Source organism: Pan troglodytes, chromosome 1, assembly GCF_028858775.2.
Source record: "Pan troglodytes isolate AG18354 chromosome 1, NHGRI_mPanTro3-v2.0_pri, whole genome shotgun sequence".
Lineage (NCBI taxonomy): Eukaryota > Metazoa > Chordata > Mammalia > Primates > Hominidae > Pan > Pan troglodytes.
In genome coordinates, this window is record NC_072398.2 from 56,549,805 (window position 1) to 56,566,450 (window position 16,646).

Sequence of the window (16,646 nt, forward strand, 5' to 3'; positions counted from 1 at the left end):
TGTGTCAACATTAGACACATCAACAAGACAGAAAGTTAAAAAGGATATCCAGGAATTCAACTCAGCTCTGCACCAAGGACCTAATAGACATCTACAGAACTCTCCACCCCAAATCAATAGTATATACATTCTTCTCAGTGCCACATCACACTTATTCCAAAATTGACCACATAGTTGGAAGTAAAGCACTCCTCAGCAAATGTAAAAGAAGAGAAATTATAACAAACTCTCTCTCAGACCACAGTGCAATCAAACTAGAACTCAGGATTAAGAAACTCACTCAAAACCGCACAACTACAGGGAAACTGAACAACTTGCTCCGGAATGACTACTGGGTACATAATGAAATGAAGGCAGAAATAAAGATGTTCTTTGAAAACAATGAGAACAAAGACACAACATACCGGAATCTCTGGGACACATTTAAAGCAGTGTGTAGAGGGAAATTTATAGCACCAAATGCCCACAAGAGAAAACAGGAAAGATAAAAAATTGACACCCTAACATCACAATTAAAAGAACTAGAGAAACAAGAGCAAACACATTCAAAAGCTAGCAGAAGGCAAGAAATAACTAAGATCAGAGCAGAACTGAAGGAGATAGAGACACAAAGAAACCCTTCAAAAAATCAGTGAATCCAGGAGCTCATTTTTTGAAAAGATCAACAAAATTGATAGACCGCTAGCGAGACTAATAAAGAAGAAAAGAGAGAAGAATCAAATAGATGCAATAAAAAATGATAAAGGGGATATCACCACTGATCCCACAGAAATACAAACTGCCATCAGAGAATACTATAAACACCTCTATGCAAATAAACTACAAAATCTAGAAGAAATGGATAAATTCCTGGACACATACACCCTCCCAAGACTAAACCAGGAAGAAGTTGAATCCCTGAATAGACCAATAACAGGCTCTGAAATTGAGGCAATAATTAATAGCCTACCAACCAAAAAAGTCCAGGACCAGATGGATTCACAGCCGAATTCTACAGGAGGTACAAGGAGGAGCTGGTACCATTCCTTCTCAAACTATTCCAATCAATAGAAAAGAGGTAATCCTCCCTAACTCATTTTATGAGGCCAGCATGATCCTGATACCAAAGCATGGCAGAGACACAACAAAAAAAGAGAATTTTAGGTCAATATCCCTGATGAACATCATTGCAAAAATCCACAATAAAATACTGGCAAACCGAATCCAGCAGCATATCAAAAAGCTTATCCATCATGATCAAGTGGGCTTCATCCCTGGGATCCTGGGATGCAGGGCTGGTTCAACATACACAAATCAATAAACACAATCCATCATATAAACAGAACTAAAGACATAAACCACCTGATTGTCTCAATAGATGCAGAAAAGGCCTTTGGCAAAATTCAACAGCCCTTCCTGCTAAAAACTTTCAATAAATTAGGTATTGATGGAACGTATCTCAAAATAATAAGAGTTTATTATGACAAACCCACAGCCAATATAATACTGAATGGACAAAAACTGGAAGCATTCCCTTTGAAAACTGGCACAAGACAGGGATGCCATCTCTTACCACTCCTATTCAACATAGTGTTGGAAGTTCTGGCCAGGGCAATCAGGCAAGAGAAAGAAATACAGGATATTCAATTAGGAAAAGAGGAAATCACATTGTCCCTGTTTGCAGATAACATGATTGTATATTTAGAAAACCCCATCGTCTCAGCCCAAAATCTCCTTAAGTTGATAAGCAAATTCAGCAGTCTCAGGATACAAAATCAATGTGCAAAAATCACAAGCATTCTTATACACCAACAACAGACAAACAGAAAGCCAAATCATGAGTGAACTCCCATTCACAATGGCTTCAAAGAGAATAAAATACCTAGGAATCCCACTTACAAGGGATGTGAAGGACCTCTTCAAGGAGAACTACAAACCACTGCTCAACGAAATAAAACAGGACAAAAACAAATGGAAGAACATTCCATGCTCATGGATAGGAAGATTCAATATTGTGAAAATGGCCACACTGCCCAAGGTAATTTATAGATTCAATGCCATCCCCATCAAGCTACCAATGACTTCTTCACAGAATTGGAAAAAATTACTTTAAAGTTCATATGGAACGAAAAAAGAGCCCACATTTCCAAGACAATCTTAAGCCAAAAGAACAAAGCTGGAGGCATCACACTACCCAACTTCAAACTATACTACAAGGCTACAGTAACCAAAACAGCATGGTAATGGTACCAAAACAGAGATACAGACCAATGAAACGGAACAGAGCCCTCAGATATAGTACCACACATCTCCAACCATCTGATCTTTGACAAACCTGACAAAAACAAGCAATGGGGAAAGGATTCCCTATTTAATAAATGGTGCTGGGAAAACTGGCTAGCCATAAGTAGAAAGCTGAAACTGGATCCCTTCCTTACACCTTATACAAAAATTAATTCAAGATGGATTAAAGACTTAGATGTTAGACCTAAAACCATAATAACCCTAGAAAAAAACCTAGGCAATACCATTCAGGACATAGGCATGGGCAAGGACTTCATGTCTAAAACACCAAAAGCAATGGCAACAAAAGCCAAAATTGACAAATGGGATCTAATTAAACTAAAGAGCTTCTGCACAGAAAAGAAACTACCATCAGCGTGAACAGGCAATCTACAGAGTGGGAGAAAATTTTTGCGATTTACTCATCTGACAAAGGGCTAATATCCAACATCTGCAAAGAACTCAAACAAATTTACAAGAAGAAAACAACCCCATCAAAAAGTGGGCAAAGGATATGAACAGACACTTCTCAAAACAAGACATTTATGCAACCAACAGACACATGAAAAAATGCTCATCATCACTGGCTGTGAGAGAAATGCAAATCAAAATCACAATGAGATACCGTCTCACATCAGTTAGAATGGCGATCATTAAAAAGTCAGGAAACAACAGGTGCTGGAGAGGATGTGGAGAAATAGGAACACTTTTACACTGTTGTTGGGATTGTAAACTAGTTCAACCATTGTGGAAGAGAGTGTGGCAATTCCTCAAGGATCTAGAACTAGAAATACCATTTGACCCAGCCATCCCATTACTTGGTATATACCCAAAGGATTATAAATCATGCTGCTATAAAGACACATGCACACGTATGTTTATTGAGGCACTATTCACAATAGCAAAGACTTGGAACCAGCCCAAATGTCCAGCAATGATAGACTGGATTAAGAAAATGTGGCACATATACACTATGGAATACTATGCAGCCATAGAAAAGGATGAGTTCATGTCCTTTGTAGGGACATGGATGAAGCTGGAAACCATCGTTCTCAGTAAACTATCGCAAGGACAAAAAACCAAACACAGCATGTTGTCACTCATAGGTGGGAACTGAACAATGAGAACACTTGGACACAGGAAGGGGAACATCACACACCAGGGCCTGTCGTGGAGTGGAGGGAGAGGGGAGGGATAGCATTAGGAGATATTCCTAATATAAATGATTAGTTAATGGGTGCAGCACACCAACATGGCACATGTATACCTATGTAATAAACCTGCACATTGTGCACATGTACCCTAGAACTTAAAGTATAATAAAAAAATTTTGCAAGATAATATTGAGAAGGTCACATAGGACTTTGCGTTTTGCTAGAGGAGTAGCAAAAACTTCAAATATAGGTGGCCAGCAGTCCATGAGCCTGGGGATTTAAAGTGTGTTTATCTGGTCCCATAAATGGGTTAAAAGTTTGTTCCAAGAAAGGATCCAAAAGGGCTTGCAAGGATTCATAGGAAACTGCCCCAACTAATTTAAGTTTCTGTTCAGTTGATGTAGTTTTCTTGGGGAGTCAGAATGCTTTGAGTATGGACTCCATGAGGTTTGGAAAGGGAAAGCATTCTCCCCTGAAAAGTGGAGGGGATTGTTGTAATACACACCAAAATTGGCAAAGAAAAATCAGCCAGCATTTGTGTTGGGTTATATTGAAATCATGTCAGAGACTGTGAATAATTAAAACCACTCTCAAGGGAAGTTTGTTTTTCCTTCTTGCAACGCACATATGACTCTGGCACAGAAAATGTTTTACCAGTTAATTTTGCTTCATTTCCCATTTAAGATTTGTCACAGTAAATAATCCTTTCTCAAGTGGCAATATCCTGAACATAAAAGACAGTGAATGCTGTCTGGATATTAGGCAATCAGTCCCATAGTGGGATCAATCAGTTTTTCCTTAGATGAAAACTATAAAACACAATAAAGTAACACACATAATTAAAGAGTAGGAATGTTTCTATGGTGAGGATGTCCAGAGATGGTTTTGCTAATAGAAAAAAAATGGGATGTTAAAGATGTTAATTAGCTGTGCTATGGCAACAGCTTTTTCCACAGTGCTAAGCTTCTCTATTTGCCTTACATGTTTACAGCTTCATGATGTTGGCTATGAAAATACAAATAGTATCAATATATATTTTAATGAAAAATTATCAATAAGTCATTTTAATAGCTTTCATGAGGAGTTATTTACATACCATAAAATCATTCATCCTTCTTGTAGAAATTGAGATTTTATGTGTAAATATATAGTATTTGTGCAACCACCGCCACAATCCAATTTTAGAACATATCCATCACTCCTGTAAGATCCCACATATCCACTTCCACTCTCCACCCTCCCTGAGTCCCAGGCAACCATTAGTCTATTTTCTGTCTCTATAGATTTGCCTTCAACATACAAATATAGGATGGAGGGCATAATTCAACCCATAATATATTATAATAACAACAATTATAATAAATACTCATTTGCCATAGAATATACTAAGCACTGATCTGTAAGCCTTACAAATAATTTAATTAATTCTCATAACAAATCTATAAAATAGATACTGTGATTATCCCTGCATTATAGATGTTTCAAAGTTGGGGCATAAAAAGGTCATACAGCTAGCAAATAGTGGATTGTGGATTGGGCGTTAGAATCCAGGCCATCTTGCTTCAATGTGTACACTCTTATACCCCAAAGTATACTGTACCACTCCCTAGGCTTCACAATCTGCCCAAATAGCCTTTACATTATAATGAAATGGAAAAACTCTTTGATGATGGACAGTTGACAACCCTAGTCTCTTAGGATGGCATTATGAAGGAAATTATATTCCTCCTTAACATGGAAATAAAGATTGAGAATGGTCCTTGATTTCTGCTGAAGAGAGAATACATTATGTGAGATGAACTGACTCATAACATAACACTTTTATTAGGTTGAACCATATGAAATTGTGTTTTTATAAGGTAAAAATGGTAGCATATGGATAACTTTATGTGCTTCAAGCTAATATCTTTACTCCTGTTTAAGCCAACTTTTATTGGCTTCCACGACTTGTCTTTTCTTGGTAGATCAAGTAGGCAAATCACTTTATTTCTCTAAAAATTTCTTTACCTTTCCACACTCTACCACTCCCACCTATCCCAACATCTGGGCAGCCAGACCTGCAGCTTCCACTGCTTCAGGGAAGGATGATACACAGCGTGCAGGTGATACACAACTACAACAACAAAATAGGATTACTGGGCTTTCAAAGTTCAAATGCCTAAATCAGAATATCAAATATAAATTTTGGGGGCAAGTAGAAATTTTTCCACCTCTGTTCCCAGGTTAAATAAAGAGTTTTAGTATCAGAGAAGGGAAAAAAAGTCTGAGTAGCAGCAAGAAGCTTCTTTCCTGAGAAGATGAGAGCCAGTTACTAAGCAATGGAATGTATTAGTTATTACTAATCCTTATAATAATTTTCCTCAGGAAACTAATATTTGTTACTTAGTTATAACACAGGGTGGCTATACCTTCCTGTCCCAGGCCAATCCTGGAAGTGGAGGAGGGTGAGGGATGACAGAAATGTGTCCTATTTTTTGGTTATTGCCATGGATCACATCAAGATGCCACAGTCCTCCCGGAACTACATGGCTTAAGTTACATTGTGGTTTATTTCATAGCAAGTCTAAACTTACCGACAGAACATATGTCCACTTTAAAAAAATAAAGATTTTTGCACACTTAAATTTGTTAAATTTCACACACTTATTTTTTTATTATATATATATTTTTAAATTATACTTTAAGTTTTAGGGTACATGTGCACAACGTGCAGGTTAGTTACATATGTATACATGTGCCATGTTGGTGTGCTGCACCCATTAACTCGTCATTTAACACTAGGTATATCTCCTAATGCTATCCCTCCCGCCTCCCCCCACCCCACAACAGGCCCCAGTGAAATTTCACACATTTATTACTTGACAGATTATGGTTTTAAATTTTTAAATCTTAAAATTCAGCTGTTCTCTTTTTTTTTACATAAAATAAATGTTCCAGGTTTTTATAGACATAGTGCTAAGGACTGAGGTTTCAATATTTATAAGAAAGATTATATTTATAATATATTTTATTGTAAGCTATAAGGTACTTTATGAAGCACTTAAATATTTACAATATTAGGAATTAAAGTATTTTCAGATCACTTTGACTTTATGTATTAAAAAGTCATGTACTATGTGAAACAGTAGATTATACAGATAAATAAGACACAGTCTGTATGCTTAATTGCATTTTGCATATTTTTTATGACTTTAATCTCTATTTGCAACAATTTAGGCAGGTTTACAGATTAAATAAGTTCTGCATATACATGCTGATAGACGTGAATATAGCGAACAAGACAAAGATAGAGAGTTTTACTTGGGCAAGCTTGAGTTAAAGAGTTGCTAGATAAACAAATCCCAAATAAGCAACATGAATCATGGTCAATTATGACATATGGAAGCCCTTGATGTAGAGATAACCAATTTTGGTGTTAGAAAGAGAAGGATCTATATTCCCAACTGAGTCATCAAACTATGTGCATGATTATGAACAAGTTACTTTATATTATAAATGTTAGTTTTCTGAGGAAAATTATTATAAGGATTAGTAATAACTAATACATCTCAAGTGCTTAATAATTGATAAATTCTATTAATATTATTTTGTTGCTGATAATATTTTCCCATGATAATGCCAATTCACTATATATACCTTTAAAAGATTAGTGATCATGGCCATTATTTGAGAACAGTGTTTTCACTTATAATGGAAAGCAGTATTTTATCTGTAGTTACTCCTAGCTTATGTACACTGTTGCTATCAACTCAAGGAGATTGTAAATGAATGGGAAAGAAGGTGACTATTTTTATTTCCAGCAATGTTTTGAACCAACCAAGTAACTGAAAATGCTTCCATTACAAAACAAAGAGATTTTCTGGCTAAAATAGTTTTAAAATTATTTTAAATTCATGGTTGCTCTTACTAGTAAGAAAGGAAAATTCTCAATTTCCTATACAAAGTGGGAATTGAAAATCATAATGGTAGGATGGAAAACTGGAATTGTGACTCAGCCTGACAAATAATCTTTTTTGTTTCTTTCCTGGTTAAGGAAAAAGAAGGAAGCTAGCACCTGGGGTATGATGCCTGTACATGTGGGAAGTTTGTATTGAGATCCACCAACCCTCTAATCTGTGTTTTTCAGAGGGATAACCATCAGAAATAGGTTGAACTAGAAAATATCTTTCCAGTGGCATAGGAGACAACAAGAAAGCTTAGCTCTCTTGGCCCTGGGCTGCAGATGAAAAAAATGAAGCCTTCTGTGATAATTTGTAATCATGGTAATGGGATTTAAATTTACCCTATCCATGAGCTCCTAAAATTCTCAAGTGAGGAATCAATGTAAAAAGTAGTTTGGGCTGGTAATATCCTTGGGGCACCTAGCAGAAAGCAGACAATATATCCCTGGAATGACATCTGTAAACACAGGCCACACAAGACTCCTATGGATAAATCTATGCTGAAGATGAGCTTAATATCCAAAATTTACAAACACACAAGCAAACAAACCCTCATGAAAACATACCAGATTAAAAAAGAAGTGAGATTAGATTCCTAAGACCTTCAGCTAATAGAATTGCTGAATAGAAACTATAAAACAAAAATATTTAAACTGAATAATCTATTTTAAAAAAAGATTCTCAATTTTGAAAACAATAAAACCTTATTTCAAAAGATTAAGCAGATGTGAAAACAAAACAGATGACTTTTGGAGGTAAGAAATATAATCACTAAAAAACAAACTAGTGGACAGATTAAGCAACAGATTGGCTAAAGGAAGAATTTGTGAACTAATAGATGAACCTAAGAACATTATTCAAAAAATAGCATGATGATATAATAAGATTAAGTATGTAAGGTAATTTGGTGAGAATTTTCATATCTAATAAAAGATTAATAAGATTCACTATGTTTAAATCCTGAGCAGAAATCTATCTATCTATCTATCTGTCTATCTATCTATCTATCTATCCATCCATCCGTTTATCTATCTATACATCTATCTTTATATCAGTACCTCCACATGTTGATACAGCATGATAAAATTGTAGAATTTTGCCAAAGTAAAAGAGAAAAAATTAATAGTAATTAGACTTAAATAAAAGATTGCTTTGAAATAATAATTGCAGATACCTCAGCAGCAAAAACAGAAACAAGAAAATAATGGAAAATTTTATTCAAATATTAAGAGAAAACAACTACACATTCTGTATATATTTAAAGTTCTATACGTACTATTTGATTCTCAATGAAAGATTCAAATGCATATACTAAAGAAAGAAAAAAATTAGAGCTACAGGGAGATTGAGATGCAAAAAAGAAATGGTGAACAGAGAAAATGGTACACGTGGAGTTTTACATACACAACTATTGTTTGTATGAACAATAATAATAATTTCAGTGATATGAAAAAAGTGGAACTAAAATGCTGCTAACAATAATGAGAAGGTTAAGAGGGGCTTCATGAGAGTTAAAGTGTCCTGGCATCCTTGTAGTGGGAATAAAGTAGGTATTTTAAAAATAAACTTTATACTTTGCTATGTGTATATTCATGCCATAGTTTTGTGGGTTTTAAGGGTAAGGAAATCCCGCCACTCAATAACACAAAAACCCAATTAAAAAGAATTGTATAGACATATTTTCAAAGAAGACATAAAAACATGTAACAGGTATATGAAAAGCTACTCAGTGTCACTAATCATCAGGGAAATGCAAGTCAAAACCACAATGAGATGTCATCTCACACCTGTTAAGAGGCTACTGTCAAAGAACCAAAGACTAGTGTTGGTGAGGATGTAGAAGAATCAGAACCCTTGTACACTGTTGATGGGAATGCCAAATGATGTAGCAACTATGGAAAACAGTAAGGAGTTTCCTCAAAAAATTAAAAAAAACTACCATGAGATCTAGCAAATTTGGTATTTAACCAAAAAAATTGAAATCAGGATTTTAAAGAGATATTAGCATTTCCATGTTCATTTCAGCATTATTCACAATAGCCTATATATAAAAATAACCTAAAGAGCTGAGAAAATGGATAAAGCAAATGTGGTATATACATACAATGGAATGTTATTTAGCCTTAAAAAAGAAGGAAATCCTGCAACATGCAACAAAATGGATGAATCTTAAGGAAATTATGTTAAGGGGAGTAAGCCAGTCACAGGACAAACACTGCATGATTCCACTTCTATGAGAAATAATCTATCTAAAAGAGTCAAACTTCTAAAGGCAGAGAATGGTGTGATGGTTTTCAGAGAGTGAGAGAAGTAAGAAATGGGGAGTTGCTAATCAATGGATATAAAGTTTCGGTTATGCAAGATAAAGAAATTCAGAGATCTGCTGTACAACATTGTGCCTATAGCTAACAGTACACTGTATTGTATTGTACTGTACACTTAAAAATCTGTTAAGAGGGTGGATTTCATGTTAAGTGTTTACACCACAATAAAATGTAAAAAATAGAATTTAATCTTCAAAAGATGTCTTAAAAATTCCTCATGCATTTAGAAACTAAAACAAAATAAAACAAAAACACACTAAATAATGAATGGATCAAACAGGGAATCAAAATAGGAACTGGAAAATGTGAATAAAAGATAATAAACATGTCGTGTATCAGAATTTGTGGGAGAATGCTTAAGTGATTTTTTTTTTTTTTTAAAGAGACAGGCTGCAGCATAGTGGTGTTATCATAGATCACTGTAACCTTGAACTCCTGGGCTCAAGCAATCCCCCCACCTCAGCCTCCAGAGTAGCTAGGGCATGTACCACATGACTTTTTTTTTTTTTTTTGCCGGAGGCTCGCTCTGTCGCCCAGGCTGGAGTGCAGTGGCCCGATCTCGGCTCACTGCAAGCTCCGCCTCCCGGGTTCATGCCATTCTCCTGCCTCAGCCTCCCAACTAGCTGGGACTACAGGCGCCTGCCACCACACCCTGCTAATTTTTTCTATTTTTGATAGAGACAGGGTTTCACCGTGTTAGCCAGGATAGTCTCAATCTCCTGACTTCGTGATCCGCCTGCCTTGGCCTCCCAAAGTGCTGGGATTACAGGTGTGAGCCACCGGGCCCGGCCCACCATGACTATTTTTTTTTTTAAAGTTTTGTACAGATATCGTCTGGCTATGTTGCGCAGGCTGGTCTCGTCCTCCTGGCCTCAAGCAATCCCCCCAGCTTGGCCTCCTAAAGTGCTAGGATTACAGGCATTAATGACTGTGCCAGGCCTAAAATGATTTTTTTAAGGATAATTTATATGACATTAAATGCTTATATATATATATATATATATATATATATATATATATATATATTTTTTTTTTTTTTTTTTTTTTTTTTTGAGACGGAGTCTCGCTCAGTTGCCCAGGCTGGAGTGCAGTGGCGCGATCTCGGCTCACTGCAAGCTCCGCCTCCCGGGTTCACGCCATTCTCCTGCCTCAGCCTCCCGAGTAGCTGGGACTACAGGCGCCCGCTACCACGCCCGGCTAATTTTTTGTATTTTTAGTAGAGACGGGGTTTCACCGTGTTAGCCAGGATGGTCTCGATCTCCTGACCTCGTGATCCGCCCGCCTCGGCCTCCCAAAGTTAAATGCTTATATTTTAAAAAGAAAGAAAACTGCAAAATAATGAGCTATGCGATCAACAAAGAAGATAGGGAAACAGTACCAAAAAAACATATAAATCAGAGGGAAAGGAATAGTACACAGGTAAAAGCACAAATTAATGAAATAAAAACAACTGTCATAATTTAATAGAAAAGGAATACAAAAAGGGTTAAGAAACAAATTTGTTTCTACGTAAAAATAAGGAAGTCTTTCTGACAAAAGTGATATAGTAGAAATAGAGAGATGACCTTTAACAATATTAGGGATAAGAAAAGGTCATGGCTACAGATCTACAGTTCTAATAGATATGAAACAGAATCACAGGAGAATACTATGACCAAAAAATAAATGGTCATATTTCTACAAAAATGTCACTTAGCTGACAAAAAATAATTAGAAAATCTGAATAGATCTTTAACTATTATGGGAATTAAATGAAAATTTGAATATTTTCATCTCCTAGTGCATCAGCACACCTCCTCCTATGCCCCTATCTCCATCCACACTCACAAAACCACAAATCCCGCTCCAGCTAATTTTAGAGGAACCTTAATCAACTATGCAAAGAACAGGAAATCCAAATATGACATAAAGTTTCCAAAGAATAGAAAGTGCGTGTATCTCTAAACACATTTTATGAAACTAGTAAAACCTCTATATCAAAACTGAAGAAAGACAACATGAGAAAGGAAAATTATAGGCTCATCTTTAATATGCAAAAGAATACATTAGAACTAAATTGGGCTTGTTTTAGAATGCAAAGAAGTTTTACTATTATAAAATATTTTAGTGTATTTCATCGCATTAATAGATAAAAGCCATGTGATTATCCCAGTAAGTGCAGAAAAAGTATTTGATAAATATGCAATACTGATTTACAATAAAGAAGACTAGGAATAAAGGAGAAATCCCTGAATCCTGTGAAGAGTTTCTACCAAAAACTTACAGCAAATGTCATATTAAGAATAAAACCTTTGAAGTATTGTCCTATTACTGTCATTGTTTCTATTAAATGTTTGCTGGAGGCCACACCTAGTGCAAAGTGCAAACAAGTATAACTATTAGCAGTGAAGAGACAAAATTATTATTGTCATAGGGAAGGCCTATCAGCTTAGTAAGAAAATCTAAAAAGAACATATAGGCAAATTACTTGACACTAAAGAAAGTTTAATTACGCTGTTGAAATACAAGATTAACACGTAAAAATAATCTGCTTTTCTTTATATAGCATAAGCAAAGATAAAATATAGCTTAAACCATAGCATTTAAAATTGTGATAAAATTATATGGAACCTAGGAATAAATTTAACAAGAGATGTGCAAGAGTTTCTAGAGAAAACTTAGTAGTTTCATGAAACAGAGAACCTAAATAAATAAGGAGCTATATTATGTTCATGGAGGAAAATATTATAAATATAACTGTCTTCATTAACCTATACATTCAATGTAATTCCAAGCAAAATTACAGTAGAGCAATTTCCTTTGACTTTGACAAGTTCTTGCTATAATTCATACCTCAAAAAAGAGTAAAAAATGATTAAGACACTTTCCAAAATGGTGGAGAGAACCGATATCCAGGTTTACTCTAAAATTGTAGAAATTAAAATGGTATAATATCTGTGCAAGTAAAGACAAATAGAAAAATGTACAGCACAGAACAGCCCTACTCATATGGAAAAATAAAATACTACAGAGGAGAAAATCAGAGCACAATATGGATTATTCAATAGATTGATGCTGGGATGACTGATTATCTATATAGAAAAAAAAGCCCATGACCTTAGATACCAGCCTTACATTATACCCAAAACAATGGGTTAAAGGCAAAAATATTAAAGATTTAATTAAAAAATTAGTACAGAACCTGTTATGACCCTGAGCTACAGAAAGATTTCTTAAAGAAAAACTAAGGTATAAAACTTAAAGAAAAAGATTGGTAAATTTTACTACATTGAAATTAACAACTTCTGTACAAACAAATTGCAGAAGAATATTTACTTATATAAACATTTATATAATGTTTTAAAACATGTAAACCCGTACATGTATTGCTCCTGGTTATATGTAATAAAAATATAAAGACATGCAGGTGGATTATAAACTCTAAATATAGATAGTGATTTCTGATAGAGATGGAGGCAGGGGATAGGTATATGGGGTCTTAATTGTCTGTGCAGTATTCCATTTTTACTAAATAAAATATGACAAAATGTTAAGATTACAAAAATAAGTGATAGATCCATGGGTGTTTTACATATTGACTTACAATTTTTTCTATGCTTGAAATATTTAATAATCAACTTTTTTTAAAAAAAGAAAAAAATGAAAACTGAAATATAAGAAGAGAAAGATGGCAAGACAAAGATAGTAAGAATTTACGTGTGTGTGTGTGTGTGTGTGTGTTTGTTGGGGGTGCCTAGTGCGGAGAGGGAGGGATAACTATAAAATGAGTTCAAACATTCAAACTATCAGGACTAGAGCTCTTCAGATGTAGACAGTGGAAGTCTGTGAGAAGACTTAATAGAATTATGCAAAATTATAAATTTCTAGAATAAAGTGAAAAATATATGCTTATTAAATATTAAGGAAAGATGCTAGTGGTTCCTTTTTCATTTTAGTGAAGCAACTTGAGGAAACATTCAAAATTAATATCATTTTGTTCAATAGCTAATGAAATTACCAAACATTTCAAGATTGGGACTATAAATGAATTAAATATTAAGTACATATTATGAATTTATGATCTAAAAGAAAATATATGTGTCAGAAAAGCTGATATATATTAAACCTTGAATTCAGAATGGAGCATTTCATATTCTGTTGTGTTAGGAACAGGTGCCTAGATGAGGAAGGCCATGTGACTGATAGCAATTTGTAGAGTCTCACATAAGAAGTTGCTCAAAAGGCCTGTAAATTCTGACCTTCTCATGTTACTAATTATAGAATTGAGGCACAGAGAGATTGCACAATTTGCTCAAGGACACAACTAATTTGAGGCACAATCAGGACTATAAATCTATGATTTCCATCCCAGGAATTTCATGTTAAGTGATTCTGCCTTACATTTTTATAAATTTAGAGGGTTAACTGATTACAATGCCTACATTCACTTTGAACTTGCATAATGTTATTTTCTTCCTTTTTAACTATGATTGATAGCTAATATATTATCTGAAGATGTAAGTACAATTTTTAAAAAGTGGTCTTTCTTAATTACAGTTAACTTTTTTCAGAGTTTCTTTGTGACAGGAAAGAGAAATTTGATATATTTATTTTACTTTAAAAATGTGCCAAAATCCACAAAAGGAAACATTATCACTGTATTTATTTTAAAAAAATTAAAAATCATTTATATTGGTCAAATTGGGGATTTCAAAATATGCCCATTAGCCACTAGGTGTCATCATAGGCCATTGTAATTAAAAGCCAGTATGTAATTTCCTTGAAAAGTTAATAGCAAAATTTTTGCCGAAATATTGACCCTTTTATAGATCTAGATACATAACTCTATATTAATATATTTAATAAATATACTAGGGATAAAAAATATATTTAAATAAATATAAATCAAATGTTTTTATATTTGTATTGAATATAGTAATATTCTATATTTAAGCACTAGGTGGAAAGATTAATCAGAAATAGATTTCACATAGTTATTATCATAGCCCATGAATAAGATCTTATGATTATAGTACTGACGATTTTAGTGACGTAAACACTATGTTTAATCAATGTTAACTAAAATGACAACATTTGTCTTACCTTGGGATTCCACTTGCATGTTGCTTTGTCACGAAAGAGAAGGTTGCGGGTAGACACAAGATCAGCCGCTATTGGTTCTGTTTCAGGGTGGTGGAGGAACATCAGAGGCAATAGTTCTGCAGGCTTGAAGGACATTATTGGGCCTGGCTGACTGGAAGCAAATCAGGCATCTATTTACCCCTGTATGCCAGTTTGTGATACTATGCTTCCAACTTATACAAAGGTTTGTTTTCTTCAAGTAAGATGTGAACTTGCTGGTTCTTGGCTGAACATGAAGGTGTTAGTGAGTTTTTAGAATGGATCTGTCATATTCCCCATGGACTTTGAGTATTTAGTCACTTGTTTCAGAAAAGGAAACAAGGACAGAAAAAGAGGTTTTGGGTTCTCTTCATCTCTACCATGGCATTTTTTGGTTCCTGTTTGTCATTCAATTTGATTTCTCAGTACCGAAACTTCTTGAAGAATCCCCTACCTTATAATATGGAGCCCATCTCCCATTACATAAATAAAAAATTACAAATGTTTCAGCCTTTCTTTTAGCTATGACATGGGCACATGCCATAGTACCTGCCAATCAGATGTGTCTGTGGCAGGATGTGAATCGAAAGTTAGTTACATGAAAAAGAGGAACTGCAGAATGCTGCCGGCGAGAGCGGTGAGGAGGTGACAGCTACAACCCACGTCAGTGCTGTGGGATCCAGTAGCAGCAGATGGTGCTTGGTGTCTGGGGTTTTGGCCCTGAAAGCAGCAGTGTGTGTGCCCAGCGGTGGTGGTGATGCCAATTTGTGGGACAGTTTCGCAGCAGGATTTGGGAGGAGGTTTCCAACTTCTGGGCCTCCTAGAGATGATGAGAACTATCCAATAGTCTTCTAATACATAAATTCCTTTCATGCTTAATTACATTTTTGTCTTGCATTATTTTTGCTGTAATATTAAAGAATTCCTAACTTATATACTTCCCATTTCCAAAGCAGAAAAACACGATGCCTACATTGTGATAAAATAAGGCCTATCATTCTTTCTTACTTTCCAAATTATCCATAAATTTCCCTCTTTTCTGCCTATGATGAGCTGGATAAAATGGCGGTGGCAGTTGTGGTGGAGGCGGAGGTGGTGGTGGTGGTGGTGTGTGCAATGTATGGTTTATGAGAGTGTGTACATTTGACAACAGGGAAGATTTCTGCCATTAGGGAGATGTCAAAGACCCAGGTGCTGCCCTTGATATTTATTTTGGGTTTGTTTAAGTGTCGTGTCTTTTCTTCATCCCTTAGAGCAGCATACACAAGTTATAGCACCAGTAGCCAGGGAATGTCACAAGTTTTATGTAGAACAGTGGATGAACACAAATAAGGGCTCTGAGTACTTGCCCATCAGCAGTAATAGGTTGCAAATGCCAGCAGATCTGTTGGAGACCTACTCTGTACATTAAAAGCACCTGAACCTCAGACCTTGAATTCAAATATCTCATTATATGTATATTTTTACTGTGATGTACATACCCATTGTCTTATTGTTGGAAATGGGGTGGTTTTTTTTTTTTTTTTTTTTAGAGCATTTTGGTTAGGAGCATTGGGACCTGATAGAAATGAGTTAAATTCCAGTGTTGGCATTTAGTTGCTGGGTGACTTCCAGCATGAGTTACTTAAACTTATGTAAAAATGAATTTTTAATTACACAAATAAAACACAAAACTATTTTCTTTATGAAATGTAAACAATTGCAGATAAGGCTAAATAAAGCTTGTGACACTTCTTTAGCACCCCAGTGCCTGACGTTCCCCAGAGGCAAACACTATCTCCCTTTTCCTCATCTGCAAAATAACTATAATGATACCTATAATACCTACTTGACAGGCTTGTGGTGCGGCTCCCTGACTCAGCAAA

At 35.1% G+C, this 16,646-nt stretch overlaps 1 protein-coding gene across 4 annotated transcripts in view; it reads right to left on the reverse strand.

Annotated features, from left to right (window-relative positions):
• The window catches only part of RGS13 (regulator of G protein signaling 13), a 51,228-nt gene extending 35,760 nt beyond the window's left edge, over window positions 1-15,468 (reverse strand). For 2 of the 4 annotated variants that reach the window (XM_063794343.1, XM_063794347.1), the window contains exon 1: window positions 14,764-15,404. The gene's annotated coding sequence lies outside the window, so the exon portion shown is untranslated. Of the gene's footprint in view, window positions 1-14,763 lie in introns of all 4 variants that reach the window. The other 2 variants (XM_063794349.1, XM_063794344.1) reach the window with 2 other exon arrangements.
• Window positions 15,469-16,646: the final 1,178 nt, after the last annotated feature.